The sequence below is a fragment of the Symphalangus syndactylus genome, chromosome 15 (genome assembly GCF_028878055.3).
Source record: "Symphalangus syndactylus isolate Jambi chromosome 15, NHGRI_mSymSyn1-v2.1_pri, whole genome shotgun sequence".
Classification (NCBI taxonomy): Eukaryota; Metazoa; Chordata; class Mammalia; order Primates; family Hylobatidae; genus Symphalangus; species Symphalangus syndactylus.
In genome coordinates, this window is record NC_072437.2 from 80805534 (window position 1) to 80829347 (window position 23814).

Consider the following 23814-nt stretch of genomic DNA (forward strand, 5'->3'; position numbering starts at 1 on the left):
TATATATATTATATAATATATATAATATAATATTTATATATATTATATATATTATATATATTATATAATATAATATTTATATATAATATATATTTATATTTATATATTTATAGTCTTTTAATGCACTTATCTAATAAATATAAGTAACAATTAAACATTAAAGTTACAAAGTTCTTTTCAATCTCACACTATTTATAAAATGCTATACCTTCTCTCCACCCTTAGAAATGCAAAAACAGAGCTTTCACATATATTTTAAGTGCACTTTCACCAGTTCACAACTCAGATGAGTGGCATGACAAGTTTGATCTTAATTAGATTAGATATAACAACTAAGTCTAAATATTTATTTTTATTTTAGTATAAATTTAGAAGTTTTTCTAAACCATATTCCTGTTAATGATGATTTTAGAATTAGATCTTATGGTTTGACAGTGTATCTAATGTGAAGTTCGAACCTTTTATGGCATGTCTTTTTGTTTCTTTCATTCTTAGGTATAAGAATCAGTAATCCCTTCAGCACTACTGTCAAAAAGAACTTCTGATCAGTTGAGCAGAAGTTTAGTTCAAACGGAAGCTAAGGGTTCAATTCTCAAGAACAGGTGAATAATGAACAAATAGTTTTTATGGTCTCAACAAACCCCTAGCCCTCAACTAGAGGGGTACGTAAGATAATGTGGAATTTTTTTCCAATTGTCTATCAGGAAGATGAATCACCATCATCATCCAACAGTGAATGATTCTAACTTTGGGAGCAAATTGTACTGAGAATAAATATTTTATTCCTTCCCACTATACTATCCAAATGAACTCAGAACCTGCATGTGTATTGTGCATCAATTATCTTAGGCTATGGGTGCCATTAGACAAAGAGATTCTCACCACAGAAAATAAATTCAATAGCATAAGAAATGCACAGCTAACCTAAATGTCTGGTCCATTCACCAACGATCTTTCTACGATGAAATCTCAAAGCACTTTTCTCTCTCCACTTCCAACCATTTCAGAGTAGCAAGGCAGAGTCAGGCTAGAATGTGTTCATTCTTTTGTTCAAATGGCCCTGTAGCAGAGCTGTTTCAGATCTTTGCAAGGTCACTATTTGTCTTACTTATCTCCCCAAATGAAGTTTAGTTGGCTAGCCTCCTTCTACCTCAGATTCTTCCCAAATGGGCATTAATCACACATTTTTTTTTCTCTCTAATGAGTCTGCAGTTCTGGAACACTATATCAGAGAACATCCCTCTACTTTGTAGGCTCATGACTTGTGCCTGACCCACCACATTTCACCTTGACTTTTTGCTACACTGTTTTAGGGATGGCTTTAGTTTTCCTTGGCTCTATAACAGTCTGCTCCAATGGCAGTTTTCACCTTAGTGGTTACAGTCGTATAAAGAGGCATCAAGTGTCCTAGAGACCCATCGTTTCTACCTAACACTTTCATGGCCATCTTAACAGACTGCAAGTGTTTCACTGAAAACAGTAACAAACTGCTACTGTTCCACTGAAAAAAAGCATTGTTCTGTTGGCAAGATGTGGTGTATAAACCTACATCTATCCCCCAATCAAATTCTTGTGACATTCAATGTATTATATCTCTTCAGTCTCCCAATCCAATGGTTTTAATGACATAACAACTTCGTGTGGCTACCATGTGCCTGGGATGGTGATTCTAAAGTAAGCTCTGTCACATCTTAGGAATTTCCAGTAGTCTCAAGGCTGCCGTGACATTGTTCACAAAATTTAAATTGATTCGGTCACTCATTTTGGAAGAAAGGTAATACTTTTAATTAATTATCAACTAGTAATTTATGAATAGTTGCAAGAATGATTTTGGTACTTTGTTAGCATCTATTGTTCCTATTGAATACCTGCCTCTTTAAATGATTCAAGACCATAAAGCCTAATTTATCATTCACATCAATTTCTCTGCCTTAGTTTTACTATTTCTAAACTATAGAAAAGATTAATCTTCTTAGTGATGTTTATTTACACACAGAGATGTGGGGAGTTAAAAATTACAGCTAATAAAGCACTCTGAATACAGTAGGTGATAATTATTATTATTTTATTTGGAAATGTAGTGTTTCCATTAAGGTACCCTGGGATCTTTGTGTTCTGGTAGATAATTATGTAATTAATTCTAAAACAGTGAGTAACACTTGATATTTCTAAAAGTAAGTGTTGCCCTAGTTTTCTGTGCCACACCTCAGTTGGAGCACAATATTTCACTTTCCACCATTCCTTTATAAAATTATATGATATAGGCCAGGCGCAGTGACTCATGCCTGTAATCCCAGCACTTTGGGAGGCCGAGGCAGGCGGATCATCTGAGGTCAAGAATTTGAGACCAGCCTGACCAAAATGGTGAAACCCCATCTCTACTAAAAATACAAAAATTAGCCGGCGGTAGTGGCCTGTGCCTGTAGTCCCAGCTACTCAGGAGGCCAGGACAGGAGAATTGCTTGAATCCGGGAGGCAGAGGTTGTAGTGAGCCAAGATCATGCCACTGCACTCCAGCCTAGGTACCAGAGCGAGACTCCATCTCTAAAAGAGTAAATACATAAAATAATATAATGTAATTTAAGGCTGGACGCAGTGGCTCAAGCCTGTAATCCCAGCACTTTGGGAGGCTGAGGCAGGCAGATCACCTGAGGTCAGGTGTTCGAGACCGGCCGGGCCAACATGGTGAAACCCTGTCTCTACTAAAAATATAAAAATTAGCTGGGCATGGTGGTGCATGCTTGTAATCCCAGCTACTTGGGAAGCTGAGGCAGGAGAATTGCTTGAACCCAGGAGGCAGAGGTTGCAGTGAGCTGAGATTGCGCCACTGCACTCCAGCCTGGGCAACAGCGAGACTCTGTCTCAAAAAAATAAAAATAAAAATAAAATAAAAATAAATAATATGATGTGACTTAAAAGATGTATAAATATTTTCTCTCTAGGTTTTTTCTGCCTATGCAACTACAAAAACTTTCAAGAGATTCATGACCAATTATGAAATTGGCAGTTTCTACTTACAGCTTTAATGAAGTATGAGCACCACAAGACAATCTGATACACAAAATGCCAAGGATAAAAGTACAGCTTTGTTTGGCCTTAACAGATATCTAACTTGTTTCCTGTTAAGATATATTCAAGTATAAAATCTCATACCAATTTCACAACTGTTCAAAAAATATATTTATGTTCAGTATTTCATTGGGCTAGATAATGGGGCAAATAGTTTTTGAAACTTATCAAGTCTATGAAAATACTATTTGTCTTAAAAAATGGCACAGGTTTGGGAGGCTGAGGCGGGAGGATCACAAGATCAGGAGTTTGAGACCAGCCTGGCCAATATAGTGAAACCCCATCTCTACTAAAAATACAAAACTTAGCTGGGTATGGTGGCGGGTGCCTGTAGTCCCAGCTACTCGAGAGGCTGAGGCAGGAGAATCGCTTAAACAATTTCTATAGGTACCAGGGATATACACATCATGAATAATAAAACCTACCTGTAATTGTCCACAAAACACAGATTCCTGTTAAAGGAGGGTAGAGATCAGCTAGGTATTGAAAATCCTTCTTATTGAAAAAAAGAAATAGGCTAGGTGTGGTGGCTCATATCTACAATCCCAGATATGAGCTCCTATCTATAATCTACTTTGGGAGACCAAGGTGGGAGGATTGGTTGAACCCAGGAGTTTGAGACCAGGCTGGGCAACATAGGGCGATTCCATCTCTACAATAACCTTAAACAATTAGTCAAGCATGGTATTGCCCTCCTGTCGTCCCAGCTGCTCAGGAGACTGGGGTGGGAGGATTGCTTGAGCTGGGGAGTGGGGGGTGCAGAGGTTGCAGTGAGCTGAGATTGTGCCACTGCACTCTAGCCTGGGCAACAGAGTGAGGCCCTGTCTTAAAAAAGACAAAACAAAACCAAAAAAGCATGATTTTGTTTGATCTAAGTTCTTAGGTTTATACCTACTTCAATAACAAAATACTTATGGTGAAAGAATCAGATTTGTTAATGTCTTGTAAAGAGTTGATACCAGGCCAGGCATGGTGGCTCATGCCTGTAATGCCAGCACTTTGGGAGGCCGAGGCGGGTGGATCACTTGAGGCCAGGATTTGAGACCAACCTGGCCAACATGGTACAACCTTGTCTGTACCAGAAATACAAAAATTAGCCGGTGTAGTGGCGTGCACCTGTAGTCCCAGCTACCTGGGAGGCTGAGGCAGGAGAATGGCTTGAACCTGGGAGGCAAAGGCTGCAGTGAGCCAAGATGGAGCCACTGCATTAGAGCCTCGGCAGCAGAGTGAGACTCCATCTCAAAAAGAAGAGAGGTGATACCAAAGGAAGCTTATTTCATATGGTATCTGCAACTTTCTTATTTTATACGAACTCTCCATTAGCATTGCCATGGTATATATTTACAGTAAAAAGAAAGATACGTTTCCTTCCAAAGTTCACTCTCCTCTTCCATCACTAAGGAAATACCTAACTTCGATCTTCACATAGTCAGTGCCATACTCTCTTGAGGTTATGGAAATGTTCCATGGTTTAAAACAATATAGATAATTGTGAAGTAGGTATGCTTATGTCTTAACTCTTCGATTTTTTAAGCAACTATGAATAGAAGGGGAGATGCTTCTGCTTCCTGTAATGGTAAACTACATAACTGCAGATCAATCTTCCCACTGAGGAACAACTAAAAATCTTAATATCTTTCATCAGTTTTGTAAAATTCTCACTATCATCTCTTCAAATACAAAAAGAGTTCAAAGGACATTCTCTGATTATTGTAGTGGGTTACTAATCTGGCTTCTAAGGAGAATGGGTCCTGTTAACTACTGGGTGTTTCATTTTATTGTTAAGGGAGGTGAGTGGAATCCACAAGTTTAGGGGCAGAGTAGGAATTGCTCTGTAAAGTGTGGTAAAAGAAAACACAAAAGCTGAATGTTCTGAGGGGAAAGAAAGGAGGGATCTTTGGTGCCCACCCACGAAGAAAAGACGACTACAGAGAAGATCAATGACTTAAGCAGAATTTCAGGTGGTTTCACTGGGAAGCATACTGTGTAAATCTCTCCTCAGCACCTCCTCAGAAATGTCAGCTAAATCTATGTTACTCCTCAATTCTTAGATAGGAGTAAGTTTTGGGGTATTGGGGAGCACTTAGAGGAGAGTTTCAAGAAAAGAATGAAAAGGTAGCTAATGGGATTATATAACATCCTACATGATAACGCACGATAAAGTCTCAAATCTGTTAAATGTAGAGGATGGTGATTATTCGTTAATGATCAATGTCAGCTGATTAATGGGAAATAATAGGATTAAGGTTTTGAGGAATAGATTTAGATTAGGCATATCATGGGGAATTTCTGATGAGATGACTGTAAAGTAGGAATATTACATCAAATAACACTAAAAAGCTCTTTCTCAGTGATGGCGAGAAAAGCCATTTCTTGGAAACAGTATGGGCAGAAGATGGAGTTGGACAAAGATCAATTCAGATAGGGGTGAACCCTATAGCACTTAGTATCAAACCCATGAAATCAAAAGGTCTTCTTTAGTATCGAACTAGTCATTCATATACAGATTCTCCTCCATTTATGATGAGGTTACATTCTGATAAACCCATTAAGTTGAAAAAATAGTAAGATGAAAATGTATTTAATGCTGGTAATACAACAGACAGTCCTCAAATTATGATGGTTTAATTTACAATTTTTCAACTTTATGATGGTGAGAAAGCACTGTGCATTCAGTAGAAACCATAACCCCATCACAAGTTGTAAGGTGCTTCTTGACTTGGAGTTACATCCCAATGGAGTTATGTCCCAAAAGCATAAGTTGAACCATCCTAAATCACAGACCACCTGTGTTAATAAAATCACTGAACTTTTTCCTGAAGTGTCACATCACACTACATTGCACCTAAGGAGAGATGCCATTCCTACCCTTTTTCCAGTTTTCTGTTAAGGCAGAAAGATAAAGGAGATATATACTCTTTCTCTCATGCTCTCATAGCACTCTGTACCTTGCTCTATCCCAGCACATTCACTCATATTCTAATTAGTTTATCTCTATCATGTCTCTAATAAACTATAAGCTTAGGATGATCAAGGAAACTAGTCATCTGTGCATACCCTGCAGCTAGCAAGCAAAGTACCTGAAATGTGGTAGGTGTAAAATATATATATAATATAGTTATAAATTTATAAAATATATTTTACATTTTATATAAAATATAAATATTTTACATGTAATTTCAAATGAATTCATGCAAGGAGGAAAGAAAAGAGGAAAGTAAAAATGAAGAAGGAAAAAGGAAGAGAAGGAAATAATAAAGGAACCAAGAAAAAAAAAATCTCAGTTCCAGAATTTAGTCCCAAAGCTTGGAAGTTTAAAGCTAAAGAACACAATGAGGGTAGAGGGATTTTTCTTGTATACTAGAATACAGATGAATTCAAAGTGTCAAAGAATGACAATTAAAAAAAATCTGTCAGATCTTTCAAGATAAGCTTTAGATGGACTTAACAAGTCACAGTCTAAGCTTTAAGATTCCACACCTCCCTGGCAACCAATGTAGGGTCACAAGCAGGTTACAGTGATGTTCTCCTTTTGTGAGACTTCTTGCAGCTGCTTTTTGAATGAGCTGAAACCTATAAATAACTGCATCTCCAGACCCATTAAGCAGTACATTAGTGTAACAAAGGCATATATGTACAGTACTAAAGAAGTGAAATTGTTGTAAGAAAGGAAAAGTTTCCACTTGGCATGCACCACAGAGGATGAAAAGCAGAACCAACCATTTCCCAAACACGAAATTCCATTATTGGTTTGTGATTACATCCTCCACTTTTCTACTTTGTATAGCAGCCAATTTTAAACTACAAATCATCATCTTTCCATCTTAGAGAGGACATGGTTTCTAAATGGGTAAGGTTTTACCCACGACATGTCTATCTTTGAAGAACTCTATATTGAGAGAAAGAGAGATGACCTGAAGGCCCCCCTCTAAAATCATGCAATCAAACAAAATGACAAAATTTGCCAAAGAGTCAACTCAACTAGCATGTGCAGGACAGCAGATAAGAACAATTTTCTTTTGGCACAAAGAAAAATACCACTCGGCATTACACATGTAAGCGTAGAGACACGACAAGTAAAATTATTTTTCTCAGGAAAACTTTGCTTTTGGAAAAAATATGCTTTATATATCTAAATTGAACAAATAACAAAAAAATCTTGAGACCTTATGTATAAAGTGCCCCTCTTTCCATTAAAAACAGAAAAGAAAAGAAAACAGGCCTTGATGCTACTATGGTAGTATGTAAGGACTGGTACCATCGGAGGTTTCTGGAAGCCACTGGAGGTCTTGCCACATATCCTCTGTGGGGAAGGGAGGCTACTGTATGTAGTTTTAAAGTCTTTGTATAGGCAGGTTTTAAAATATAGGAACTTTCACATTTAGACTTCTGGAGATTTTCTGAAAAGGGCAACATTAGACTTGAAGACAGTTTATGAAATACGTAATGGCTCAACTCCTTCCCCTCATTCATGGATATCAATCAACCACATACACAACCTGCTGTCACATGTTGTTTTCTACTTTCCAAAATACACAGACCATAAAAAAAAAAGTGATCACTGCTAGACTTTGCTCATGAGTAAATTGTTTAAGAAAGCAATATCATCAGTAAACATAAGCCTGGATCCATTAAAGCTAGAAGAGTCCCACTTTATGCAAAGCTTTTCTAAGCCCCTGGGATTCAGGGCAAACACATACAGGTTCATAGAGTAATTCATCAAGGTTTGAAGAATCAGGTAAAACCTGAGTTTATCAATTCCTACTTCTCCCAGATAAACATGTCTCCAAAATGTTTCTGACAGGCAACTATCCAGCCTCAGCTAGTGATGGGTGTGGCAGCTCACTGTGCCAAATAGTCCTAAGAGTTCACCGTTCTCTCTCCTGAGCACCTATCTGAAGAACAGGAGATCTAAATCTAAATTCTGTCCTCAAATCCTACCTCTGCAGTGATATGTGGTCTTGGAAAGTGACTCTTCTATCTCTCGAATAGGGATACTGAGGCTTAACTACCATCTTACCTAGCCACAGATAAATTTATAAAAGTAACTAAGGACATATCAGATAATTCTTGCCTCCCCGGTCAAATTTTTTCTGTGTTTGCACTCTTGTGTTCTCTTCACATTCACATTCTAAAAGTTCTAAAGAGTAGACAGTGTAAACAGAATGTTGTAACTAAATAAAAGCCTCAACTAAAATGGCAAAGCTATGGACTGCTGCGACAGAGCGAGAGAGACAGGAAAGAGTCATCCTGAGGAAGGGATAACGCCTCTGGCACAAGACTTCAGGTGGATGTCAGGCTTCAAAGATGTAGCCATCAAGAGAGGTGAATTCTATAAACCATACACATGGCTACAAATCAGAGAATAATTCTGTATGCATACACAGTACAGAAAGGCAATGTTGGTCACAACCCGGCCTCTTCAGCTGCACTTATACACAGAAAGCAATTTCTGTAAACATTATTCTCTTCTTACATACAGGAAATCAGACAATATATAATTCTATAATTTGTGCTGTTTTGTGCTCACTTTTTTCTTTTTTTTTATTTTTTTTTTATTTTTTTTATTTACTTTTTTTTTTTTTTTATTATACTTTAGGGTTTTAGGGTACATGTGCACAATGTGCAGGTTTGTTACATATGTATCCATGTGCCATGTTGATTTCCTGCACCCATTAACTCGTCATTTAGCATTAGGTGTATCTCCTAATGCTGTCCCTCCCCCCTCCCCCCACCCCACAACAGTCCCCGGAGTGTGATGTTCCCCTTCCTGTGTCCATGAGTTCTCATTGTTCAATTCCCACCTATGAGTGAGAACATGCGGTGTTTGGTTTTTTGTCCTTGCGATAGTTTACTGAGAATGATGTTTTCCAGTTTCATCCATGTCCCTACAAAGGACACGAACTCATCATTTTTTATGGCTGCATAGTATTCCATGGTGTATATGTGCCACATTTTCTTAATCCGGTCTATCGTTGTTGGACATTTGGGTTGGTTCCAACTCTTTGCTATTGTGAATAGTGCCGCAATAAACATACGTGTGCATGTGTCTTTATAGCAGCATGATTTATAGTCGTTTGGGTATATACCCAGTAATGGGATGGCTGGGTCAAATGGTATTTCTAGTTCGAGATCCCTGAGGATTCGCCACACTGACTTCCACAATGGTTGAACTAGTTTACAGTCCCACCAACAGTGTAAAAGTGTTCCTATTTCTCCACATCCTCTCCAGCACCTGTCGTTTCCAGATTTTTTAATGATGGCCATCCTAACTGGTGTGAGATGGTATCTCACTGTGGTTTTGATTTGCATTTCTCTGATGGCCAGTGATGATGAGCATTTCTTCATGTGTTTTTTGGCTGCATAAATGTCTTCTTTTGAGAAGTGTCTGTTCATGTCCTCTGCCCACTTTTTGATGGGGTTGTTTGTTTTTTTCTTGTAAATTTGTTTGAGTTCATTGTAGATTCTGGATATTAGCCCTTTGTCAGATGAGTAGGTTGCAAAAATTTTCTCCCATTCTGTAGGTTGTCTGTTCACTCTGATGATAGTTTCTTTTGCTGTGCAGAAGCTCTTTAGTTTAATGAGATCCCATTTGTCGATTTTGGCTTTTGTTGCCATTGCTTTTGGTGTTTTAGACATGAAGTCCTTGCCCACGCCTATGTCCTGAATGGTATTGCCTAGGTTTTCTTGTAGGATTTTAATGGTTTTAGGTCTAACATATAAGTCTTTAATCCATCTTGAATTAATTTTTGTATAAGGTGTAAGGAAGGGATCCAGTTGCAGCTTTCTACATATGGCTAGCCAGTTTTCCCAGCACCATTTATTAAATAGGGAATCCTTTCCCCATTTCTTGTTTTTGTCAGGTTTGTCAAAGATCAGATAGTTGTAGATATGCGGCATCATTTCTGAGGGCTCTGTTCTGTTCCATTGATCTATGTCTCTGTTGTGGTACCAGTACCATGCTGTTTTGGCTACTGTAGCCTTGTAGTATAGTTTAAAGTCAGGTAGCGTGATGCCTCCAGCTTTGTTCTTTTGGCTTAGGATTGACTTGGCGATGCGGGCTCTTTTTTGGTTCCATATGAACTTTAAAGTAGTTTTTTCCAATTCTGTGAAGAAAGTCACTGGTAGCTTGATGGGGATGGCATTGAATCTATAAATTACCTTGGGCAGTATGGCCATTTTCACGATATTGATTCTTCCAACCCATGAGCATGGAATGTTCTTCCATTTGTTTGTATCCTCTTTTATTTCATTGAGCAGTGGTTTGTAGTTCTCCTTGAAGAGGTCCTTCACATCCCTTGTAAGTTGGATTCCTAGGTATTTTATTCTCTTTGAAGCAATTGTGAATGGGAGTTCACTCATGATTTGGCTCTCTGTTTGTCTGTGATTGGTGTACAAGAATGCTTGTGATTTTTGTACATTAATTTTGTATCCTGAGACTTTGCTGAAGTTGCTAATCAGCTTAAGGAGATTTTGGGCTGAGACAATGGGGTTTTCTAGATATACAATCATATCATCTGCAAACAGGGACAATTTGACTTCCTCTTTTCCTAATTGAATACCCTTTATTTCCTTCTCCTGCCTGATTGCTCTGGCCAGAACTTCCAGCACTATGTTGAATAGGAGCGGTGAGAGAGGGCATCCCTGTCTTGTGCCAGTTTTCAGAGGGAATGCTTCCAGTTTTTGCCCATTCAGTATGATATTGGCTGTGGGTTTGTCGTAGATAGCTCTTATTATTTTGAGATACGTCCCATCAATACCTAATTTATTGAGAGTTTTTAGCATGAAGGGTTGTTGAATTTTGTCAAAGGCCTTTTCTGCATCTATTGAGATAATCATGTGGTTTTTGTCTTTGGTTCTGTTTAGATGCTGGATTACATTTATTGATTTGCGTATGTTGAACCAGCCTTGCATCCCAGGGATGAAGCCCACTTGATCATGGTGGATAAGCTTTTTGATGTGCTGCTGGATTCGGTTTGCCAGTATTTTATTGAGGATTTTTGCATCAATGTTCATCAAGGATATTGGTCTGAAATTCTCTTTTTTGGTTATGTCTCTGCCAGGTTTTGGTATCAGGACGATGCTGGCTTCGTAAAATGTGTTAGGGAGGATTCCCTCTTTTTCTATCGATTGGAATAGTTTCAGAAGGAATGGTACCAGTTCCTCCTTGTACCTCTGGTAGAATTCAGCTGTGAATCCATCAGGTCCTGGACTCTTTTTGGTTGGTAAGCTATTGATTATTGCCACAATTTCAGAACCTGTTATTGGTCTATTCAGAGATTCAACTTCTTCCTGGTTTAGTCTAGGGAGGGTGTATTTGTCGAGGAATTTATCCATTTCTTCTAGATTTTCTTGTTTATTTGCATAGAGGTGTTTGTAGTATTCTCTGATGGTAGATTGTATTTCTGTGGGATCGGTGGTGATATCCCCTTTTTCGTTTTTTATTGCATCTATTTGATTCTTCTCTCTTTTCTTCTTTATTAGTCTTGCTAGCGGTCCATCAATTTTGTTGATCTTTTCAAAAAACCAGCTCCTGGATTCATTAATTTTTTGAAGGGTTTTTTGTGTCTCTATTTCCTTCAGTTCTGCTCTGATTTTAGTGATTTCTAGCCTTCTGCTAGCTTCTGAATGTGTTTGCTCTCACTTTTCTAGTTCTTTTAATTGTGATGTTAGGGTGTCAAATTTTGGATCTTTCCTGCTTTCTCTTGTGGGCATTTAGTGCTATAAATTTCCCTCTACACACTGCTTTGAACGTGTCCCACAGATTCTGGTATGTTGTGTCTTTGTTCTCATTGGTTTCAAAGAACATCTTTATTTCTGCCTTCATTTCATTATGTACCCAATAGTCATTCAGGAGCAGGTTGTTCAGTTTCCATGTAGTTGAGCGGTTTTGAGTGAGTTTCTTAATCCTGAGTTCTAGTTTGATTGCACTGTGGTCTGAGAGACAGTTTGTTATAATTTCTGTTCTTTTACATTTGCTGAGGAGAGCTTTACTTCCAACTATGTGGTCAATTTTGGAATAGGTGTGGTGTGGTGCTGAAAAAAATGTATATTCTGTTGACTTGGGGTGGAGAGTTCTGTAGATGTCTATTAGGTCCACTTTATGTAGAGCTGAGTTCAATTCCTGGATATCCTTGTTAACTTTCTGTCTCGTTGATCTGTCTAATGCTGACAGTGGGGTGTTAAAATCTCCCATTATTATTGTATGGGAGTTTAAGTCCCTTTGTAGGTCACTGAGGACTTGCTTTATGAATCTGGGTGCTCCTGTGTTGGGTGCATATATATTTAGGATAGTTAGCTCTTCTTGTTGAATTGATCCCTTTACCATTATGTAATGGCCTTCTTTGTCTCTTTTGATCTTTGTTGGTTTAAAGTCTATTTTATCAGAGACTAGGATTGCAACCCCTGCCTTTTTTTGTTTTCCAGTTGCTTGATAGATCTTCCTCCATCCCTTTATTTGGAGTCTATGTGTTTCTCTGCACGTGAGATGGGTTTCCTGAATACAGCACACTGATGGGTCCTGACTCCTTATCCAGTTTGCTAGTCTGTGTCTTTTGATTGGAGCATTTAGCCCATTTACATTTAACGTTAATATTGTTATGCGTGAATCTGATCCTGTCATTATGATGTTAGTTGGTTATTTTGCTCGTTAGATGCTATAGTTTCTTCCTAGCCTTGATGGTCTTTACAGTTTGGCATGTTTTTGCAGTGGCTGTTACCGGTTGTTCCTTTCCATGTTTAGTGCTTCCTTGAGGAGCTCTTTTAGGGCAGGCCTGGTGGTGACAAAATCACTCAGCCTTTGCTTGTCTGTAAAGTATTTTATTTCTCCTTCACTTATGAAGCTTAGTTTGGCGGGATAGGAAATTCTGGGTTGAAAATTCTTTTCTTTAAGAATGTTGAATATCGGCCCCCACTCTCTTCTGGCTTGTAGAGTTTCTGCTGAGAGATCAGCTGTTAGTCTGATGGGCTTCCCTTTGTGGGTAACCCGACCTTTCTCTCTGGCTGCCCTTAACATTTTTTCCTTCATTTCAACTTTGGTGAATCTGACAATTATGTGTCTTGGAGTTGCCCTTCTCGAGGAGTATCTTTGTGGCGTTCTCTGTATTTCCTGAATCTGAATGCTGGCCTGCCTTGCTAGATTGGGGAAGTTCTCCTGGATAATATCTTGCAGAGTGTTTTCCAACTTGGTTCCATTCTCCCCATCATTTTCAGGTACACCAATCAGACGTAGGTTTGGTCTTTTCACATAGTCCCAAATTTCTTGGAGGCTTTGTTCATTTCTTTTTATTCTTTTTTCTCTAAACTTTCCTTCTCTCTTCATTTCATTCATTTCATCTTCCATCAGCGATACCCTTTCTTCCAGTTGATCGCATCTGCTACTGAGGCTTCTGCAATCTTCGTGTAGTTCTCGAAACTTGGCTTTCAGCTCCATCAGCTCCTTGAAGCCCTTCTCTCCATTGGTTATTCTAGTTATCCATTCTTCTAATTTTTTTTCAAAGTTTTTAACTTCTTTGCTATTGTTTTGAATTTCCTCTCGTAGCTCAGAGTAGTTTGATCGTCTGAAGCCTTCTTCTCTCAACTCATCAAAGTCATCCTCCATCCAGCTTTGTTCCGTTGCTGGTGAGGAACTGCATTCCTTTGGAGGAGGAGAGGTGCTCTGTTTTTTAGAGTTTCCAGTTTTTTTGCTCTGTTTTTTCCCCATCTTTGTGGTTTTATCTACTTTTTGTCTTTGATGATGGTGATGTACAGATGGATTTTTGGTGTGGATGTCCTTTCTGTTTGTTAGTTTTCCTTCTACCAGACAGGACCCTCAGCTGCAGGTCTGTTGGAGTTTACTAGAGGTCCACTCCAGACCCTGTTTGGCTGGGTGTCAGCAGCGGTGGCTGCAGAACAGCGGATTTTCGTGAGACCACAAATTCAGCTGTCTGATAGTTCCTCTGAAAGTTTTGTCTCAGAGGAGTACCCGGTTGAATGAGGTGTCAGTCTGTCCCTACTGGGGGGGTGCCTCCCAGTTAGGCTGCTCAGGGGTGAGGGACCCGCTTTAGGAGGCAGTCTGTCCGTTCTCAGATCTCCAGCTGCGTGCTGGGAGAACCACTACTCTCTTCAAAGCTGTCAGTCAGACAGGGACATTTAAGTCTGTGGAGGTTCTTGCTGGGTTTTTGTTTGTCTGTGTCCTGCCCCCAGAGGTGGAGCCTACAGAGGCAGGCAGGCCTCCTTGAGCTGTGGTGGGCTCCACCCAGTTCGAGCTTCCTGGCTGCTTTGTTTACCTAAGCAAGCCTGGGCAATGGCGGGCGCCCCTCCCCCAGCCTCGCTGCCGCCTTGCAGCGTGATCTCAGACTGCTGTGCTAGCAATCAGCGAGACTCCGTGGGCTTAGGACCCTCCGAGCCAGGTGCGGGACACAATCTCCTAGTGTGCCGTTTTCCAGGCCCGTTGGAAAAGCGCAGTATTAGGATGGGACTGACCGGATATTCCAGGTGCCGTCTGTTTCCCCTTTCTTTGACTAGGAAAGGGAACTCCCTGACCCCTTGCGCTTCCCGAGTGAGGCAATGCCTCGCCCTGCTTCGGCTCGCGCACAGTGCGCTTCACCGACTGTCCTGCACCCACTGTTAGGCACTCCCTAGTGAGATGAAACCGGTACCTCAAGCAGAAATGCAGAAATCACCAGTCTTCTGTGTCGCTGGGGCTGGGAGCTGGAGACCGGAGCTGTTCCTATTCCGCCATCTTGGCTCCACCAGCCACTTTTTTCATTATGTACTCATTTTACACCTTGACCCAACCGTGGAAAAAATATTAAGCTGCAAAGTGGAACATTTTAATTGTAGTGGATAAATAACTGACCCTTAAATGGTGGCAAACTGGCAAAGTAGTTATCTATTTTCCACAAAGCCCTGGTTAGAGCCCTTTAATTTATGGAAATCCACTTGCAATAAAACCCAGATCAGACCAAGACCAGCCTGAGCCAGTTGCTCATCCTGTTTAACATTTCTCCTAGTAGGGTGACAAATAACATGTTAGTTACTCTTTAAACAAATGTGCTCTTAATGATGCCACTGCAGCATGATGAATAAAGCATTAGCCCTGCAGTCATGATCGCCCTGGGACAGGGAACGTTAGCAGAACACACCCACACCTTGCATGGATTGCCCTGGGTGACAGACTTTGCTTTATCTTTCTCTAAATGACCACCCATAGCCCTTGCTCATGCTCTGTAACCAGTGAGCAAGAACAGTGGAGCCTTGGGTCCCCTGTGATGGTCCTTTTTGCTTCTCAGGGCTTCATAAATGGTATAGCTATATCATTGGGAGTAACCCAGAAGGCATGATGGGATAGTTAGGGGAGGTCTATGGGGGCACAGGAGCCTGATGCAAATGACTGCACAGCAGGACATCCAGTTGGAAAGTTCTAGTTCAGCAGTGAGCATTCTGAGGAAATGGGTCAAACCTTTAGTGCTGCTGGTTGTATCCAGCAAGATTTAAATGAAGGTGCTCAGAAGAGAAAAAGGCCTGAGTGTCCAAAAGGTATTCAGGCTCCTGAGGCTAAAGGCAGATTAGGGGGCACAGAAAGGTGGTTCCAACCTCCAGGGACATACATGATTCAGAAGCTGAATCCTGGTTATTTCTTGGTAAAAGGTCTTTATGTTCTAGCTGCTTTTGGAGGTCAGGCATCATCAAAAGCAGGAATTGGCTACACCTAGTGATCTCAGCAGGCCCTTATAACCCAGAAAACCTCCACGGAGGCTCCTGCTCCCAACAAAAGAGATGAGAGAATAAATGCTGATGGAAAGGCTCCAGCACTGAAGGCAAAGTTGAAGGGCCCTACAAAACACTGTTGCTACAGACCCAAGTCCTTTACCCTCTGTCTATCTTGGTCACAGATTTGCATAAAAAAGTCCTCCACCCCTACTGTCCCCCATTAACACATTCTCCTTTTCAACAGGGGAGATATTTGCCTCTTAAGAATGCCACATAAAAATCCTTCCTTACAAGGAGATGGCATTTGGAGGACTATGTTCCTCAAATAGTCTCTTTTTCTACTACAGTCGTACAGACCAAAGGACCCATCTGCCTCTGAGCAACTAGTCTCTTTTTCTAACTAGGGCTGTGTTCTCAACTAGGCACTAGAGGCATAGGGTCTACAATAATGATGGAGACCTGAAAATATTTTGTGTCAACATGCAATGAAAAGCACACTATCCAAAACAAATATTTAACTAAATGTTTATAAATTCCATATTATGACAATTCTAATTGTCAAATTTAGTATTCACATAAAAGTCATTATATTGAAAACCATTTGTAACTGGGCTATCTCACTTTGCAGAAATTACTGAGTCTGCACCATTATGGAGAAATTAGAGCTGGTTTTAAATGAAAGAAATAACTTGCAGGCAAATAATTTCAAAAGCAAAATGATTCAAAAAATCCTCTCCAAAGTTCCTATAAACAAACTTATACTAAACATCAGATGTGAATGCATTTGTTATGTTTGATCTGATATGGAGTAAGTAAATCTCCTGCTGCCTAGAAAGGTTTTAAATGGCTGTGTTCTGAGGCACTGTCTCCTTCCTGCCTACTGTGTGTAAGATAAAGTTATACTTCCTCTCAAATTTGCCAAACTCAGTTCAGGATCGAATGCCATTCCATTATTTATTCATGGATTACATAAATAATTGTGGAGAAGAAGAAGGAGGCATAAGCAAAAATTGGCTTTAAAGAATACAGATGAGAGAGAAAAACCTCTGGCTCATGGTACCGAATGCAATTTCATGTTATAAGCTTAGAGTCATCGTATGTATTTATGGTTTTATTATTTATAAAAAAGAAATTGTGCTGAATGTGCTTTGTGGGAATTGCAGTATATTGCTATTGCTACGATGGTTTATTATTCTCACAGCTAGATGGCTTAAACCCAACCTAAACAAATATTTTAAAAGAATTCCCACCAGCATTATTACTTTTTTTTCGTTTCTAGTGTTAATGAAAAAGATCTTCTGCTTTTCAAGTCCTCTGATATCTTTACTCTTGAGCAATTCCCAATTTTATGGCTCATGATGAGATAATGTTTATTGAAAAATAACAACTTAAGAAAATAACCAGCAACTAGTAGTGGTTAAACAGCGCAGTGTGTGAAGTGAGGGCATTTGAGAACCACAGTGGCTGTCAACTCCAAATATTCACCAGGCCTTGACTATTACGGCAATTAGGATGATGATTTTATGACTTACACACTGAAGTAGACATATTCTTGTGTACTCATCCAAGATATCAACTTGAAAGTGTCTACTACACACAGAATTTTGCTAATAAGATAAAAATAAGGTAGATGTGATAGTGAGACACATAATCAACATAAAACAAAATGCACCATCATGTCCAGACTTCTCACTGTATGATCAAACCCTCACTTTAATAGGGGTCACCACCTTCATTCAAACACACTCCCCAAACTCTTGCTATCATTCTTAACTATTGGCTAATTCACCATCCTTTTCTCTAGGGATAAAATTTGCACAGAAACGCAATGACACAGTTCTCTTCAATCTGAGAATAAATATCAATATACACTAGAGAGGTGGGGATTGTTTTTATTTTAAAAGTATTATTGCTGATACATGTAATGAGTTCAAACAAAGCTAAAGTCTATAAAATAAAAGGGGAATGCCATTGCCTTACTCCTTATCTGCCGGCCAACCACACTCCCCAGATGCAACCGCTGGGAAAATAGCTCCCTATATAGCAGTCACTGTGGCAAGCAGCTCACATCCTTGATCTCATGAAAAAGACTCACAATAACCTATGAGATAGATGTTATTCCAACTTTTTACAAAAGAAAATAAACTAAGGTCCAGAAGGCTATTCCTTTGGATTTTTACCCAAGGTCAGAAAGCCAATGAATGGCAGAGCCCAGGACTCAATGTACCCTAGCCTGGATGTCTGTTGTTATAGATTTGGGGAACTCCAACTTTCTCCCACAAAGAGTCAGACCAGAAGGTTCCTCTGGGTTTAACTGGCTCTAAAGAGAGAAAGAAGTCTAGGGTAAAGGTTAGTTCCATCCCTGGGGGGAGATTTATTTATGCAACATATCTTTACAAGATGTTGACTGTATGTAGCACTGTGCTTGATATCAAGAACATAACAGTGAACAAGACATAGACCCTGTCTTCAAAAAGTTTGCAATAATACAGTCAGGTGACTAAACAAACTAAAAAGTACCAGCAGACATGAACTTGCTATAGCATGGCAAATTAGATATTCTTAGGAACATGCCTCTTATAAGAAAACAACAACTAGGTTCTGGATAAAACCACTTATTTATGTATTACTAGGCTTTCTACTAGGCTTGGTAAAGGAAACCCTGCTAGACATCTGCTTCTAAAAAGAAAGAAAACAAAAAAAGTTGGCTGAAACCAGAAGGATGATCCAGGAGTAGTAAGTTGCTTGGAGGGAAAGTGCCAACATCAGCAATGCACCAGGAGATAGCCTGTCATGGCAAGGTCAAGCCCTGGTCTGAGGTTTCCATGGCAATCAGGACCTGAAGATTTGTTGCACCTTTTACATGGCCCTTACCCCAGTCAGCCTTCTCAAACCCTCGACTTCAGTTTTAGAAGTAGGCAAGAGAAAGAATCTGGGCAAACCAGCAGAAATCACTGCTGAAAGACAACTCAAGACCCATGCTTTATTGAGAGGCACATTTTTCTTAAATAAGTCAGAATAATAATTGTGTACTTAGAGAAAGAGAGAAAACAAACATATAAAGTGTCTACCTATGGTTGATCTGTAACCCAAATTGGGCTTAACTCAGTCCAAATATATATATTGAGGGCAAATTGATGGTTTGAGCTGAGAGCTTGGGATAAAGAAGGTATAAACATCATTATCAAGGACTGTCCAGGTCCATTCTCCCCATGTCAACAGCTTCTACTTGCAATCTCTAAATCACCCACACCCTCACCACAACAGTACTGCCTGATAGAATGCACTAGTGAGTGAGGCGGATGGCAAAGTAGAAAGGCTGGTCCCAGCTTTATATATAGAAAGGCTGAGAGGTTGAGTCAGGTTACTACTACTTTTTCTTACCTCATCCCCTTTCTGCCAGAACCTTTTTCTGTTCTATTTCTCTTACTTGTACCAAATACACTCTCTCTAACACAAGCTTTCTCATCATGTTGGCAGCTAGCTACAAGGAAGAGGCCTGGAATGCAGTTCTCCTTTCTACCTGTCATTGGGAATAGGAGCTATGGAAACTAGGGTTGGTGAGGCGGGTCGGGGGTACTGTGGAGGTGGGTAAAGCCACAAGCTGGATAAACCAGAAAACCCAACCTCTAACTCCTATTCCAAGGGATAGCTGACATTCTGGAGGTGCTGAAAGAATGAGGATCTATGTCAGTTATCATGTGGGACACTCAAATCAAAGTTCCCCTGCATGCTGATTAGAATCATCACCCATTGTGGCAGTTATTTTTTCATTCCCAGTAGAGACAAACTAGGGAAACCCTGAGAACTGATCTGGGCAAGTCGCTTTCCCTGACTCTCCTAAGAAATGTGCACAGCAGTTTGGCAGCACAATTTGCATACCAGAGGAGAGCTCCTGTCACAAGTACCCTGTGGGCCAGTTTCCTGAGCTTTTCCACTTGATGCTTTCAATCCTCATCTCACGAGTCATTGGAGAGGCTAACGTATAATGCCTTTTGGAGGAGCTGAAAGGAATAAAACATTACTAACAAAACTGTCATATATTTTGAGAGTTAAAATCTAGATGCCTTTAGATAGGCCCTCTGAAAGAAATGCTTTCAACTATGACGGCAGCAGCAAAAACTTTGTTAAGGACACCTTCATGAGCACAACTTTCCAGCCACTATTTCCACCTGAAAAGTACATATTCTGGTCTGCATTTTTTTTTCTACAAGTATTTTGCTTTAATTCATTGTTGATACACATGACAGCAGAATAATAAACTAGGTAGTTTGAGCCTGTGTGTGACTGGGATTCAGCATAAGCATCACAATTTTGGTTGGTAAATTCCTTTGGTCCAGTAGATCAAAATGGGGAAAGACTTGTGTAATGTGAAATTCAGAGTAATGACCAGCAATGGCAGGGATCTTTTGGATATGTAATCTGCTGTTGGAGCACATGCTAGGGGACCAAATAGATGAGCAGGCCATGTTAGGAAGGGCAGCAAGGAAAAGAGAAAACATGAGTTAATATTAAAAATGTGATGCAAAATAAAATGGAGGTTATAGTCTTATCCTTCCAATTGTATTGAGTTGAAATTGTTTCTGGATTTGGAAGCTCCTTGCTGAGCTAAACTGCAAAAATAAGATTATATGAGGAGGAAAGGTAATTTCCAAAATATATTAAACATAACACAATTACTGTGCACTTATATATGAAATCCAGAAAGCTATATTTCTTTCATGCCATGTGATCACAGTTTTGTTAGTTATATGTTCTTATTTTATGCTTTCCACTAGTTTTCTTGACTTTGCATATACTTGATGCAGACCAGTGAACACATATAAAGTGTAAACAACAGGCTCTCAACATGGAGCCTACCCAAATGGTTTAACTGTGTAGCATTGATTGTCTTGTCCACTGTGTGAGCAACGTGCACAAAATATGCATTTTGTATGTTACGGAGGTCTTGCTGATGTGGATGAAGAAGTGTGAGAACTAGGATGGAGAGGAAGCTAACCTCAACAGTCTACTCTTTAGTATCCTCCCTTTACATAAAACAAAACAAACAACTGATCAGCTACTAGTAAATAACAAACTTAAATTTGCTGAGAGGAAGTAGTTAAATAGCAATACCAAGATGTAGAGGTTAGGGAAGGTTGTTTTGCCCCTGCCTATTGACCTACATATACCGAAGCGAAATTGGAAAACTGCAGCATATTTGGTCACAAGGTCTTTCTATTTCCATTCATAATTTCTTTTCTTTATTCCCTTTTTTTTTTTTTGTTCTTCAGAGAACACCTTTCTTGATGTGGGTGTTTTAAAATTCTGATCAGAACTGGCAGTGGGAAAAGAGCTGAGGAAATAATGGAGACTCATACTTATGTGACACATTCACAAACCCTATGAATTTTTAATGAAGGCACAATGTCCACAATTAGATTTGAAATGAGGTTTTCTTTGTAGGTGCTCTTACAGTAAGTGGAGTGCAAGCGAATTTTACTTTATATTCAGTAAACGATACGAAGTGCAAAAAACACTACAATTTAATAGAAAATAAAAACAAATTGTTGATTGTTCATAGCTCCTTTTTCATCTCTTAGATTTACAAAAGTGTAGCAGTTAAAAAAATTGCATTTCGTTTTATTTAAATACCACATGGATGCCAGGGCAACTCAATGGTACAGAAAGTCATTTTCAGTCATGACCTGAAGCTGTCCTTTTGCATGGTGTGGAGAAGTTTTTGTTTGTTTTAAACTGTAAAAATGACTTCTAAATGTGGATCTTTGGGGAGAAAGATATTAAGCTTCCCTATTTGCAAACTAAGCCATTTCAGATGAACATAAAAAAAATCTAATAGTGTAGAAAATAAGGAAATAGAGTGGGCTGATGGCTACTTCGTTTGCATTTTGATTTTAAAGCTTAACTCTTGTCTTCATAGGGCTTAAGCTTCACAGAAACAGACACAGTTTCCCATCCTTCTTAGGTGGTTTCCAAAGTCCTTCAGTTTCTGGCTCCTGGTCACCTTGGCAACATCATTTCCTAAAGCTTCTGCTTCTCTTGGAGCTCCCACAACACAGGTGCTTTTACTCGTCCTTGAGCCTAGCAAGTGTGATCTTCTCTTAGTGACTCTGCACTTGTGGTTCCTCCAGATAACTGCGCAACCACCCTGTTCCCTCACCTGGGCCCTTCTCTGACGAAATGTCATCCCTGACCTCTACCTAAAATAGCAACTGCGTTACCTTCTGTCCTTCTACTAGCCTTATTTTCTTTCTCTCTAGGATTTCTTGGCATCTGAGGTTATTATTACATAGTTATTTCTTTGATAAATTAGTCATCCATGAGGGCAGGCTTATTTTTAACCTTTTAAAAATGTTTTTCTTGGTAAATTGTCATCAGCTGAAACAGTGCCTAGTATTTAGTAGACACACACCCTTCCCTCCCACATACGCAAATTCATTGATTAAATATTATGAGTGGGTGTATATATACATACACATATAAATATGTATAAACACACTGTATTAATCATTACTGTTTGATTTTCTATATTCCTGATGCTTTGACATATGGGTTCTTGCTGACACTGGAGGGATCTCCCCTCCCAGGGCTAGCCAATCCAAGAGAGCAAACACCTCACCTGGGAGCACACACTTCAAAGGCAAACCAATCAATCCAGAGCCCAGACCCTCGACCACCTCCTTTATTGGCTCTCAGATGCTGAACCACTATTCCTCTGGCTTAATCACCCTGGAGCCAAGTATCATGTACTAGACAGAGCCCTTATACCCCAGAGCTTAAATTATTCTAACTAGCCCATCCTACGCCTGTTTATCCCACCTTGCCTTGCCTCCTCTTTTGCAGAAATCACAATAAAGGCACTCTCACTTCCTCTCCCTTCTGACTGACTCTGGCGCCTCCCTGTGTGGCTCCTCGTTGTGTGGCGTGGCATGTTTCCTTCTCTTTGGAACTGTGAGTAACAAACTATCTTTTCTATGGCAGTCATCTCCTGATCTGTTGGCCTTACCACACTCAATAATAAATACTGCATTTTCAAATGCAAACAAATAAACACTCAAATAAAATTCACTGTATTGTCAAGGACCTTGAAATACAGTAATCGCCAGAAGTTATGGTTTTCCTGGACTCATAAGAAATAAAATCAGGCAGGGTACAGTGGCTCACACCTGTAATCCCAGCACTTTGGGAGGCCGAGGCAGATGGATCAATTTGAGGCCAGGAGTTCGAGACCAGCCTGGTCAACATGGTGAAACCCTGTCTCTACTAAAAATACAAAAAAAAATTAGCCAGGCGTGGTGGCGCATGTTTGTAATCCCAGCTCCTCGGGAGGCTGAGGCACGAGAATTGCTTGAGCCTGGGAGGCAGAGGTTGCAGTGAGCTGAGATCGTGCCATTGCACTCCAGCCTGGGCAACAGAGTGAGACTCTGTCTCGAAAAATGAATAAATAAATAAAAATAGAAAGAAAATGACTGTGACATTTTAAAGATCTATGTACAGTTTCAACTCTGTCTCAGCCCTGAGATTCATTTATGGATTGCTTTTGTGGTTATTATTGTTGCTTTCTACTTTCGCCCTCTAAGTTTTTTTGTTTATTTCTCTTTTTTAAGGGGGATTCAGACACTATTACCTCAAAGGAGCAGCCATGCCTTATTCTTTTTGCTAGACACAAATCGTTAACCCTATTCACCAAACAGCAATTAATTGTCAATAAAGCACATCTACACTGTGAACTCTGGTGTCAACGTAGGCTTATCAATTGTAACAACTCTGAGGGGGATGTTGATATGGGGGAGACCATGCACGTCTGAGGTCTGGGGCTATCTCTTAGTCTGTTTAGTGTTGCTATAACAGAATACCTGAGGCCGAGTAATTTATAAAGATTTAGCTCATGGTTCTGCAGGCTGTACAAAAGGCATGGTGCCAACATCTGCTTGGCTTCTGGTGAGGCCGTTTCATGCTGCATCATAGCATGGCAGAGAAGATCGAGGGGTAAGTGAACATGTGTGAAGAGGCAAAACCTCAGGGGCATCCTATTTATAACAACCCACGCTC

At 39.8% G+C, this 23814-nt stretch overlaps 1 protein-coding gene across 11 annotated transcripts in view; it reads right to left on the reverse strand.

The window, feature by feature from the left end:
- ENOX1 (ecto-NOX disulfide-thiol exchanger 1) overlaps window positions 1-23814 on the reverse strand; it is a 597973-nt gene that overhangs the window by 205358 nt on the left and 368801 nt on the right. The window lies entirely within an intron of this gene.